A 13,067-nucleotide genomic window follows, 5' to 3' on the forward strand; every position below is an offset into this window, starting at 1 on the left:
AAAAGATAATTAATCTTTTTCAAAAATTGTAATATTCCATGATATTCTGTGATATTCCATGTATGACGGCATTCTTAGGCTTCATGGGAGAACAGAAAATATCAGGGAGTCACAATAGGAAAACGTTCTTATGGTCAAATTAAACGAGTCTGTTCACATTCAACGACAAAGAAACGACACCGACAAACTTTGAAAAAATCCCGAACCTGTCGGGACGTACCTCCGTTATGTCTGCCCCATGCATGTCGTGGTAATGCGAACAAGCTGCCGACCCAGCACAGACAGTTTCTGTTTGTACTTGTTGGAAGTGGATTGATAGTGTTTCATTTGTAATATTATGAATAATGAGCAGATTATGTAGTTTTTGAGTGCAAGCTCACCACTCTGTGATATAAATCGTCCAAAGTACTGATGTTGAGCTGAAAGAAAAGAATTAAATGAAACTGGAGGGAAATTGAACCAACCTGTAATGAAAGTATTCCTTTATATTGTATGTATATTTATTAATAATGATATTGTATACATAAATTTGTCGCTTTCTACCATTCACTTCTCAACTCTCGTTAGGGCAAATTTTTCAGTTGGTAGTTTCCTGTCATTCAGTCCTACCAATTGAAGAAAAGTAATTCGTGAAGGCGTCTCGAATTTTCAGGGTTCTGCAGCCGGAACGTAATATCACATCCGATAGATTACAAGAAAGGCGTTAACTGTTATCCAGGCTCGGAGTTTCGTTTCGGCCGCTGTATTTCTTTATTGTTGAAAAATAGAAATACCAGCAACTTGACCTTTTCTGCGTTTTCAATTTTAAACCGAACCTGATGTTGACAACTGAGGTCAAGAGCATGGTCGCTCATTGTCGTTTGTGTCAGTGGGGCGAACTCCTACAACTTCAACCTACAGACCAATCGTAAATTACTCCTAGATCGAGATTCTGGGAAGGAAGTCTTATTCCTCAATTCTTATTCCAGGTCACTGGACTCTCGTGTAAAGAATAAGGGGACATGGGCGGTCGAGTATCGAAACTAGTGACTGATTGCCAAGCGGACCTCAACATCGCTTCCGCGTGTTTGGAATTGTCATGACTCTGGCTGTATGCAACATCAGCTCATAGATAATTTCCCTAGCAACCTGCTAGAAATCTTCAGTTAGTCTGAAGTCCATCGGTCCAGCACTAGCTGAGTAAATCCAGAAATAATTGCCAGTACAATGCCAGTATTTGCGAGACATTTCTGAATACTTTGTTATATTTAAATTTATAAATTTTAAATACCACGTCGATCACGTGATTTGACCCTTGTGGTATCAATAAACAAATAACAGAAGCCAAGTCCACCACCACGCAATAGATTTTCCCATCCTCTCCTGTGGCACTCGAGCTAGCGTCACCTGACGCCATTTCGCAAAATCTGTACAGGTGTGAACGCAGTTTAGTGTTGACGAAAAGATTTGTTTCTTCTCGAACATAATCTCGCAACGAAATCGCCTGCTGTGTTCGTGGGGTATTCTGACAAGGAAATACGTAATAAGACAACATACCGACTGGCAACAACATTTTGGGACAGAGAAGTGTTTGCGACAAGTGCTGATCGAGCGACAAACCAGTTGCAAAGACGACATACGGCCATAATTATCAATTATTTTCATTAGTTTTATCGTTTTGTGCGTGAAAGTTTCATATGTAATAGGTGGCGTCGAGTTTGAGACGGAACGTTGTGTACAATTCGAACATTACAAGAAGTTCGAAACGAAACATTTAGGACTATGATTTTGATACCGCGACAAATAAAATCCTACACAACGAAAACGGGATCGCAGGCAACGCATTTAATAAACTTCATTTTGGAGAAATGCAAATTTCTCTCTTATATTTGTCTATGCGAGTTTCAGATTGTGTTTTTGTACGCAGTTCTGTCTCGGAAAAATGTTCGTCACACCCTCGCACTGTTTGTTCGTTCATAAACAGCACAGCGTAGAAAGTATCGGCTTACAACGACACGAGGCTGGGTCGTACTGTCTACGAGGCCATGGTAGACGCATTACTCAGTGCTACAGAGTCAGTTCCAACTTTTCCCACGTTTGCGCTGTGTTGCCTCCAATTCCTGTCTGCATCGAGGTGACTGGTTACAGCTGAGGTGGTGACTTTTCAAGGTTTCTCGTACATTGTATACAAGATAGTACACAGTTATTCTTGAGAATTTATAGAATCATGCATACGAACGAAACTGTTTACACATTTTGTTTTTATGCATGATTTTATATATCAATACATTGCACGGTATGCAGTCTGTCACTTTGACGATGATTTTCACATTTCAGTGGAATCGATATATTTTCAGTACCATGTTCTTAACGGCTCGCCACTCGTCCTTGACCAGTGTCAGATTATTCTAATCCACATCGTCACCCTTTAATTATTTAGGATCCATTTTGATATTATTCTTCTGTGTTTGTCTCCGAAACGGTCTCTCCTTTAGACATTCTTTCTATACGCATTTCTTTTATCGTCCTTGTGTGATACACGCCTTACACATCACGTTGCCCTTGATTTTATAACCCTAATAACTGATGCAAAGTTGCTGAAATATGAACACACATTTTAAAAATGTCTCCATCATCTTGTGCCCTCGTAAGGTCCACATATTCTTCTTAACAATCTTCTCTAGCACCCTCAATGTCTGTTCTTCCCTTTATATGACATACCAGGTTTTACACCCACATAAAACGATGGGAGATTTATTAAATCGTTTTCTTTATAAATATTTTACTTTTTAGATAACAGATTGGATGATTACTGAACTGTATGGTGGAAAACTTGCCCAGTAGAGTCTGTTTTTAATTTAATCGTAAATGTGGCCTTGATTTGTTTCTGTCGGTTCCAAACATTTGAATTTTGTCACATGTTACAGACAAACAGTAATGCAATAGCCCTGACCAGGCAGCGCATTGTTTTACCCTCTGTCGTTTCAGCGAAATGACGTTTAACTGGTTTTGGAGGTAACGTAGTTTAGTTGTAGTCTTGAATTCTGAGGTCTGGTGATGAGTTTTTATGGCGTTTGTTTGACCCTGTTGAGGGTTTGTCTTCTTTGCAAGGTTCATTTCTATTGTATCTGTATCTTGGTTCCAGGAAATGTTCAAATCATCTCTTCCGTGGTTATCCAAAATCCCACTTTACTTGAGGGGTCTATTTGGCAACTCGTTTCGGTAATCTGTGGTTTAGCGTCACATGACGATGACCTCCACTTCATCTGATGTTTCCTAATGTCTTCGGTCATTTTGTTAGAATCAGATTTATTTTATTCTCACCTCGCTTCCTGTCTGCCATAGGTACTCCTTCCAGTCCAATTATAAATCTCATCTGTTCTTCTTTGGTTCTATGTTTATCTCTACAAGTTATATTAGTCTGCATATAAAGAGCTCATTTTTTGTTTTGTGTAAGTGTAAGGACAGGTTTTGTATGGGTAAAACATTTCAGTCCTAATATAAATAAACAAACAGCAAACACATTAAGGGCGAAAACTGAACAAGAACATTAATCTAGCTTTCCGTAATTTAGAATGAAACGTGGGCTGCACAACACGAGTCACAAGAAACATTTCCACGATTGAAAGCTGTTTTGTAAATATACCTTATCTAAATTGTAACACGTAATAAATCGTTTAGTGAGAAATGTTAAGGCCAGTTACTTCAAAATCTCGGACAGCCATTTATAAGAGCATAAATTATTCTGAAGTAATATTGTGTGTGTCATGCAAGGAATTGTACCAGCGCAAGTCGGTAGCCATGAAGCAACTTAACACTTAAGTTATATCAGAATATCTAAACTGGAATATGCAGACCAACTTTGACCTGTCGTGTAACATTTCAGGAGGTTGTCAGGGAGATCGTTTAGAGAGGAAAATGTAACTAACGTTATTCTTCATATTCGCCACCTGATGACGAATTTACGTCGATGTTGCTTTGTATTATTGTGTTCATTTGACGGGGTCTCCGCGTCGTGAGTTCGTGAATAAAGGCAACAGAAACACAGTTGTCAGACTCGAACAGTAAGTAGTCTTGGTGACAAATGTGACGTGTCCCCACCACATGAACAGAAAAATATTTAAAAAGTACTCCGAAAAATGCAACAATAAAAACGTTTTCTTATTTTTATTACATGTAAAGAAACCAGCTGACATGTCATGTTAAAACGAACAATTTCCATTTTGTACAAGTTGGCATTCGTAATAATAGAAGCTGTTCAACGTAAAAATATCATAGAAGGTAAACGGTTGAGAATGTAACAAATAAAAAATAAATAAACATACATTTATTACTCTAAATCAGTGGGCCCCAACCTTTTTGTGCGTACGCGAACATTCGAGAGTTTATGAGATCGTGGCGGGCACCAACCAATTAACAAAGCCAAATTCTTTTCTCTGGGCAAATAAGATATGGACACCAAATGATACACAAAACAACACGACGTTTAACGATACAAGAAACCACGCAATCAAAAGTACGTACTTTCAAAAGTACAATTATTATTACTCAAGTGGGAAGTTAGTGTGATGTTTGGCACTGCATTTCATCGGCCAGTTTTTCGAATTTCATTCTTCAAGGCCACAAAAAGGCTTCCACCTTTCCAGTTATGGCTGCTACACTGCAGGTTTTGAGCTGCATCACTCGCCTCAGCTTCACTGTTCGTGTTGCAACGTATTCGATTATGCTGTGACCTTCAAGCATACAAATTTGTAGCGGCCACTGCAGGCGTACAATCAGACGTCATTATATTTGTTGTAATTGTGTTTAAATCGTTTAGTAATTTTTTATGATCGAAACGTTGCTACTTGCGAATAAATGTTTGCTTCTGGTCGATGGATGAGGCCATAAATCACCATCTTCTGATTAGGCTTTGTTGGGCACAAGCAATTCGTTGTCTTTGGTTTCAGTCGAGGTTAGGTTAGGTTAGGTTCGGTTCGGTTCTTTGATATGTCGTCTCTTCCAAACATCTTTTACAGTTATTTTAGCGTTAAAACTAAATATATTTTGTTCATAAATCTACTTATTTTCCTTTTTTTCCTAATATACATATATATTTAAATATGTGTTTTAGGCAGTGGTACTATTTAACAGGCTGTTTCTTGCTTTGGGACGTCTCTTTTTCTCCTCATGTTCCTTAAACCCACCTTTTAGAAAATTATCTGTTGGAACTGTTAATATCAATGGCAGGGTATTTCAGTCAGTACAGTGACTAGACTACGGACTGGATAGTTGGGGTTCGATTCCTGACAGAGCAGGTATTTTGCGTCTTTGACCTTTTGAACTCTGGTTGATACCGCGGGTCCCTTTTTCTGGGGTGACGCAATCGGGTTCGTGAAGTTTATTGCTCACATCTAGCGTGGTCTTTGCAAAAGACTCCGCTATCATCTTCTTGCCTGGGTGTAGTGAAGCGTGTACAGGGACAAATTTGCCTTAGTAATTTATCATATTGAATTTGGTTTTAATGAAAATGTCGAGAAACGAGGAAACGAGTAAACCTTGAGAAAGTCTGTCGCTCTTAACCGTATGAGCTGATGTAGTTCTGAAGTTTGACCAAGGTATGGGTGTATGTGACCTGCATGTTCTGTTATGATACTTTGGTAATATTGGTTTCAGAGAGAGAGGGGGGGACGGGAGGGGGGAGGGGGGCTCACGCACGCACAGAAGGTGAATCTTGTCTCGTCAAAAGTTCAAAGAGGCTGTGGCATAAGGACTGAAAATCTTTACTGCGCCGCAGAAGGAAGGCTAAGCTGGCGACGTGTGGGTTGGGGCGAATTCCACAGAAGTCTGCTCTTCATCCTCTCTCCTCAGCTGTGGTTTATGACATGAATATCCTATATAAGCTACGTTAGCTACCGAACTGTAACAACCCTGGCGCCATTTTGTGTTACTTTCTGTGCTAACAGAGTCGTGAAGAGGTATTTTTACGTTTTATACGACGAGAGATATCCTTGCAAAACAATGGCGAAATCCATTTTGTTAGGTCATAGATAAAAGAGACTTTAAAGCCAGTCTCGAAACTTGGTTCAAAATGGCTTTAGAGAGCGTGTAGCATGCATACTTTAAGATAAAATGGCTTATTGTTATGTTTTGATGGATGAAAATGTTTTAGTTGAAGTAAAAACAGAGCGAATCGTTATAAGATTTTTTGCCGTAAATACGTCTATATTTTAGGGTCAGTGTCATTCGGCAAAAATGTGTAACGAAAATGTGTTACGAAAAAGGGAAACGAAAAAGTGTAACTTCATTGTTATGTTACCTAGGAAACGTCATCTGTTTATCAACAATTAAACAACAATGGTTACCTACATAGTTACCTTACATTACCTTACCTTACCTTACCTTACATTACATTACCTTACCTTACCTTACATTACATTACATTACCTTACCTTACATTACATTACATTACATTACCTTACCTTACATTACATTACATTACTTTACATTACATTCATCTACCACAGACTCATCTTAAGCGTAACTAATTCAAGTTAAATAATCAATGTCTTAATCAAACTTATCTCGATTGTAAAGCATGTATAAAGGAAATATTTACAATAAAGCCAATATATAAACTTCCTTTCCGTATAGACGTATTTACGTCAAATTCTCCGGAACCTTGGTTCCACTGACTTTTTTTTTTTTTTTTTTTTTTTTTGCTATTTCGAATTATGACTATCTTCTCATTTCGAAGAAAGAACTTTCTTTTAGGAGGAATAATACAAAGGAAAGTGTGTGTACGTTATGAGTAGGTCTACGTAATTACACACGAAAGCTTTGTTCTTAGATATGTATTGCATACGCATTACAGTACATCAATTATGGGAAAACTAATATTGCGAGTGTTAAAGTGTAGTGTTCAGGAACATGTTACGTCTAAGAATTCATGAATTGAGCAATGTAGACAATTACATAACGAAATACTTCATGATTTATACAAGTTATCTAGCATGATGCAAAAGAACTAAGAAGAGAAGCTAGTGCCGTGGACTGAATAGAGTTAAAGCCAAAACGGTATAAAGATTTCTAGAACCGCTTATGTTTTGTGGGTTTCATTGTTATGAATTTTAGGGATGTAATTATAAATGTTACAGCACGAATCATAACGTAATGAGCACCAGATGTGCAACAGATATGTCTGTAATACTGATTTAACATCTGTTTGAATCCTGTTGTACGTGTTTGTCTAATCATCTGTGAGTGACAAATAAATCCATACTGGCGGTAACACAGTTTCAGTAATTAGACGGTCGTATAGACCTAGAACAGTTTTTGAACTTTTAGCACACCTATTTCGTGTTTTGGCGCGTTAAAATCATGTCCAGTAAACCGATTATCTTGAGATTTTTTGTCCGACTAATGTTGCAAAAGTCACGTTGGTGTGAAGTCTCACTATGTAAGTGCCTGCTGAGATTTTTTTGCATTTTTTTGCTGTTAACAACGTTCCGGTCTCTGCAATATGACGTCATACAGGATAAATTATCATAGAGATTGACTAATTGGAGCTGAATTACGTTACAATCAGCATGCGTCATTACGTTATAATTCTACTCAAAGCCAATATGGTTTCGTGCCTTATTATTATTAATCTGGAAGCTTGTTTTTGACACAAAATTTAATTTAATTACTATGATCGCCCACACTTATGCTACTTCTAGTGGTTCAGTATCAGATAGTTTGTTCCCATTACATCATGAACAAGGCAGATCAAACCGAATATAGTTACTCTGTAGTGAATGTCGGTAATGAAGTTCTTTGTTTGTATTAACCTGTGGGAACCGAGTAGGTCCAAAGCAGCTAAAGAAACATGATTCGCCGTTGCCACGGGCCGAACACCGCCTGGCTCATTAACCGTGTATTGCTGTGGTTGTTAAGTACACAGCTCGTATGTGCACTCTGTGTGGCCGCAGTCTTCACAAAATAACCATGAGTTCAAGGCAAAACTTAGAGCCAGCTTTGCTACTGAACAGGCTTTCATAAACACTTCTCCCTCTTTCGTCAGTGTAATGTAGCTACGTGCTTTGTGTGAACTTGTATCATTTAATTTAGTTCTGGTCAAGCCACTCACATTATCCGGCCTGAAGCGTGGGTCTTGACCGCTCGAGCCAACTCCTGGATCTTGGATTTAAAATCCATCTCAAAGCATGACATGAGCACGCTTATTTCTATATTGTGTAGTCTGTGTGGGCTCAGGCCTTCGATGGATAGAAACCTCTCCCACCCACCCCAGCCCCAAGGAATCGTAGAAAATGTCGAAACAATTTCGTAAAAAGTGGAAAAACGATTCTCGAGATAATGAAAAGCACAGGGTAGACCGTATATTAATTTTGGTTTGCAGTTACATGCCTTGCGTTGTCAGCTATTTTCACTGAGTTAATAGAAGTTTTGTAATTCTATAGTAGAATGAAATTTAGCTTATGTGTTGGCGTGTTTAACCTGTAAGTAGGTGATGTTCTTGGTTTTGGCTGTGGTAACCTCAAGTCTCAGATTGCGAGTAAGTGGTTACAAAGCTGAAAGTACAGTCCACAGACCAGGAGAAAAGCCCTGCTAGGAATTCGATATACGCGCATGCGCAAGATTTCGCGGTGAGTGACGACCGATCCTAAAAGCATTCGTTCCACAACCACTGAACGAACAACAGACGACAGGCTTTCATGTGTTCTAATGGGTACAGCTTTAAGATTACCTCACAGCGGCACAGTGATTTAATATAGAATATTATCGCAACACCCGCAAACACATTAGAGGTGCACTCACTACACGCTACTCTTAACTGCTTGATGTTTTCAGTCTTTGTTGTAGCGTAAAACTCTGACGTATCAAACTTCTCACCAATAGCAGCCCTCTAGTTCACTTGATAGTAAAGATTCCCCCTGCACCGCACCAGAAACGACATTCCCCCCGCAGGGCTTTTATCCTGGTCTGTGGACAGTACTTGAATCCGAAGTTACTTCATTACTTGTAGTTCTAAACACGTTGCACAGAGTGTGCTGTTCCTTGTTATTGTTTTTTTAGGGCAGAACTTACAACTGTAACTTATTACACACTACAGTAAGATGAATTGTTCACATATAAGCTATAAGTTTCGCAGAGTACTCATATATTTAATTGACTTATAAACGATATATCATGAATTAGGTACACAACCTAGTGTTTTAAGACATTGCATATTCATATCTCCAGTGCTTAATATATTAATCAATTTTACACTGATATTTAAGTAAGTTTACAACAAACTTTTTACAGTACGTTTTTAAGTGAATAATTGTTAGAAGAGAAGAGATATGCTGATGCAAATTTTCAGTAGATTAACGCTTGTTTAGACCCCTTTTGCGTTCATGGTATTTTTCTGTAGGCGTAACGCATGGATAGATAGCTGGAGTTATGCTATCATTTTTCGCACAAAACTTGCCTTATTAAATGTTACAATATGCACATAGAGTTTCAGAACTCTAAAATAAGTGGCTGGAGCGTTTTTCTGTAACACGTTCCGCGGTTGGGTTGGTGTTTGATGGCAAAACGACCATAACAGCTCTAGGGAATATTGGTCGATTTAACCAGGCCATGGCAGTGGAGGTGTCTGGTGCTGCGGTAGTCGACAAGAACACTGACTGTTAAGGATACACCATTCTAATTATTTATCGATCCTTACAATGAATATCTCTGTTGTATCTTCCTCGGCAGGCTTCAGCCCTTTACGTTATTACCACTACTCTTTAAGTTAGAACTTGGTACTACGCGTAATTAGAAGGGAGGAATTACTGGAAGACATTGTTTCCTTTTTTTTGGAAAATATGCTGATGCCCACGTAACACGTCCTACCTTCGTCCCTTACCTTGCGCAGATACCTCGTCGGATGTCAGGCGACTACTATGTGGCATTTTCAGTAGCAAGGTAAGCAAAGTTAGTCTTCTTCCGATTCCCTGTCAGTGATCATGCAGTCATCTAACGCTTCTTAGAATTTTCCTTTATCAAAGTTAGGATCGCTTAGTGTAAAAGAACAAATCATACAGCGAGGTTATAGCATAGTTAACGTATCTGGTTAGCAGATTGCAAGATGAAATAGTAACAGCTCTTCCTTCAAATATTTCGGAACAAAAGCAAAAAATTAAAATTCCAATCAACTCATCTTTCAAATAGATTTAAATTCGTGGACTGTTTGCTGTCATTTAATTCTGAGCATTTGTCCTCCCGACTCTAATCAACACATAAAGATTAAAATTGTTTAAATGTAAATTATAAATACAGTTTTACATCTGCCTTTACATGGACGTGCTCTTTACCAATTATCATTATGGTAATGAAATCAAAAAAGTATAATAGGTCATGTATGTGATATGTGAAGTGTCTATGAATGTATGCGAAACCTGAGCTTAGTTGGGTGTAAATTATTAAAATTAAACTAAATAAATAGGGTGTAATGGCGTGGACTTGATTCAGATAGCTCAAAATATGGACCAGTATCGAGGCTATTTTGAACTGTGTATTTTTTTTTAATTTTCCCAAGTTCCTGGGATATTTTTACCAGTTGAGTGAATAACAGCTTATCAAATAGTAGTGTATTCCATAACAATATACGTGAAATACATCACCTCATTTGTACCTCCATATAATCTTAAAAGCATGCCATTGTATGGGCCTTTATAGTTCAACATACTAATAGTCAGTATCCAAATGCCCATTTGAGATGTTCGCACTTCATATCAGCAAAAAATCTGACTGTCGTTCAGGTTCTAAACGGTCAGCATCAGGGGAGTTCCCTTTGGGTCTAAAGCTGGTAACTGCGTAAACCACATCTGGTGTTTTACCCCGCTCAGTGTCTTGGTTATAAGTACATGAAATTTAATCTCTTAGTACATGCGTACATTCGCGACGTGGTGGTTTGATATAGGAGACACTTTTGTTATCGGCTCTCTTCTTCCGCAAGCACATTGTGAAATCAGTATCATATTTCATTCAACCCTGCAGGTAAAAATGTCAGTCTGGGAGCTTGAAAATCTCAGCATGATTTCACAGTGCTGTGTAGTATAAACCCACATTTTGGACAGCCATAATGACCTGTTTGTCGCAAATATTGCTGCCAGTATTTGATGGAGTAGTATCTAGGAAACGTCTAAATATTTTCTTCTAGAAGAATGTTGAATACAGGTGAAACTGAAGAATCATTTCCTTGCTTATTACAGTGGACATTTTAATAATGGATGAATTTCTTTCGCCCAGCCATCTCTCGTGGAAACAGAAGAAGGCTGCTGTGCCAAATAGAACGACGTTTAAAGCTTTTTATAGGAGGCCTAATGTGCTTCCTTCCTCCTAATTCATTATTAATAGCCGGAGTAGTTCTGTTTCCAACCACGTGGTTTTAACCGAACGGTTGGGAGATAAAAAGATAGAATTTCGAAATGCAACCCATATCTCTTTGTCCTTTATTTAATCTCTTGATGTCATAATGAGGAGCATTTACAGCGAAGTCAGAACAGTAGCATTCCATTTTCAGCAGGGAGAGATTTCATAATATTAAAGTCTTAAACTGAATCTGATGGTATGTCCATTGCAGCTTTATTATCATGTTCAAACTCTAGACGTTTCTTTGACATTACATAAACCTTAATTGTGATTAATCCGACAAGCTGCACATAATTTACTGTTAGATGGGATCGTATTTGAAAACACGACGTATGATGAGTTGGTTTTCCCGCCTTGGAGTGACAGTGTTTTTTAATAGTGGAAGTAAGTTAATAGCAGATATTATTATTATTATTATTATTATTATTATTATTATTATTATTATTCAGTGTTCTGTCTGACGACAGGTCCATTGCTCTGCCCAAAAAGAGCTCTCCAGTTTTCCCTATTCTCAGCTTCTCGTTTTAATTCCTGGAACTTCATCTTCTTTCCTTGTTTCAGATCGTCGGTTAGGTGCATAAGTCTTCTTCCCAGTCCTTTATATCTGTCTTATATTTTCCTGTCTCTATTTCTTTGTAGTACGATATTTATGCTGTAGAAAATGGAGGGATAAATGTGAAGGAACTAGTAGTGTTTTCAGATTCCTTCTTGCCGTGGAGGTTTATTGTTTCTAAGGACTGACCCTCATAGGTTTGGTAGAAGTAGGTGATAATTTTACGTCGACAGACCAGTTAATCTAGAGAAAGTTCTATTTACCCAGAACCTACGTGTAGAAAGAAATACGAGAGTCCTGCAGCTCGTTGTAGTAAAGTAAAGGGTTACTACTTTCCGGCCTCTCAAAATATTTTGTGTGCGAAGTGTCTAAGGACTTTCATCTGGCCACTATTTGGCCGCCGGAGTTTTATTTGTTTAAACAATGTTCAGTTAAAATTTTGTGGCTGTTGGTGGCAGTTTAATAATTTTTATGCTCCTGATAAGATTCCTCAAATTGCAGTATCAACGTGAATGAACCTACAACCATAGTTAACCCTACAAAATAATGGTACGCTGTTCTGCTCAGAGCACGGATGTATGTACGTAACTGGCTGCTTTCCTCGGAAGAAGAGAGGCACTTATGTGTCCGTTTTACCTCATTTTGTAGGGTGCCAAAGACTGTGTCACTAATGAAGAAGGAAATCGTTCAGAAAAAAGGAGTAAGCCTATTTATCAATGTCCTTGTAGCAGTCCTTTAGAAGTTAAAAGTCATTCAATTTCCAGCATGTTGCGGATCCAAACGGTTAACTACTGATTTCGCAACAGCCAACCACTGTATCCTACCTCGTGCTATGTGAATCCGTTTCACAATGCCATATCCCATTTCTTTAAGATTAATTTTTAATATCATCCCCTATTTACTTCGGGTGATTCAATACTCCAGTACAATATTAATGGAGGTTGTTGGGGAGGTAATTTGAAGCAGAAAATGCTAATACATGTTTCAAATTCGCCTCCGTTTTGGAGTGTTAACATTTTAGCGTTATGTCGCATTGTATTATAGCGAAACTTTGACGGAGGGTTCGCGAAAGTGCAGGTACGCAGTTGAAGCTCAATAAGAGTCAGGTAAGAGTGTCCGTAGCAAGTGTTCCAAGTCTCCCACACGAATA

General features: G+C 38.3%; 1 protein-coding gene across 5 annotated transcripts in view; it reads left to right on the forward strand.

The window, feature by feature from the left end:
- Positions 1 to 13,067, forward strand: part of LOC110827656 (cell adhesion molecule 1) — a 474,923-nt gene that overhangs the window by 376,233 nt on the left and 85,623 nt on the right. The gene's annotated exons all lie outside the window — the stretch shown is intronic.

This window comes from Zootermopsis nevadensis, unplaced genomic scaffold, assembly GCF_977971745.1.
Source record: "Zootermopsis nevadensis isolate Lab colony 2312 unplaced genomic scaffold, Znev_1.0 Znev_ptg000012l, whole genome shotgun sequence".
Classification (NCBI taxonomy): domain Eukaryota; kingdom Metazoa; phylum Arthropoda; class Insecta; order Blattodea; family Termopsidae; genus Zootermopsis; species Zootermopsis nevadensis.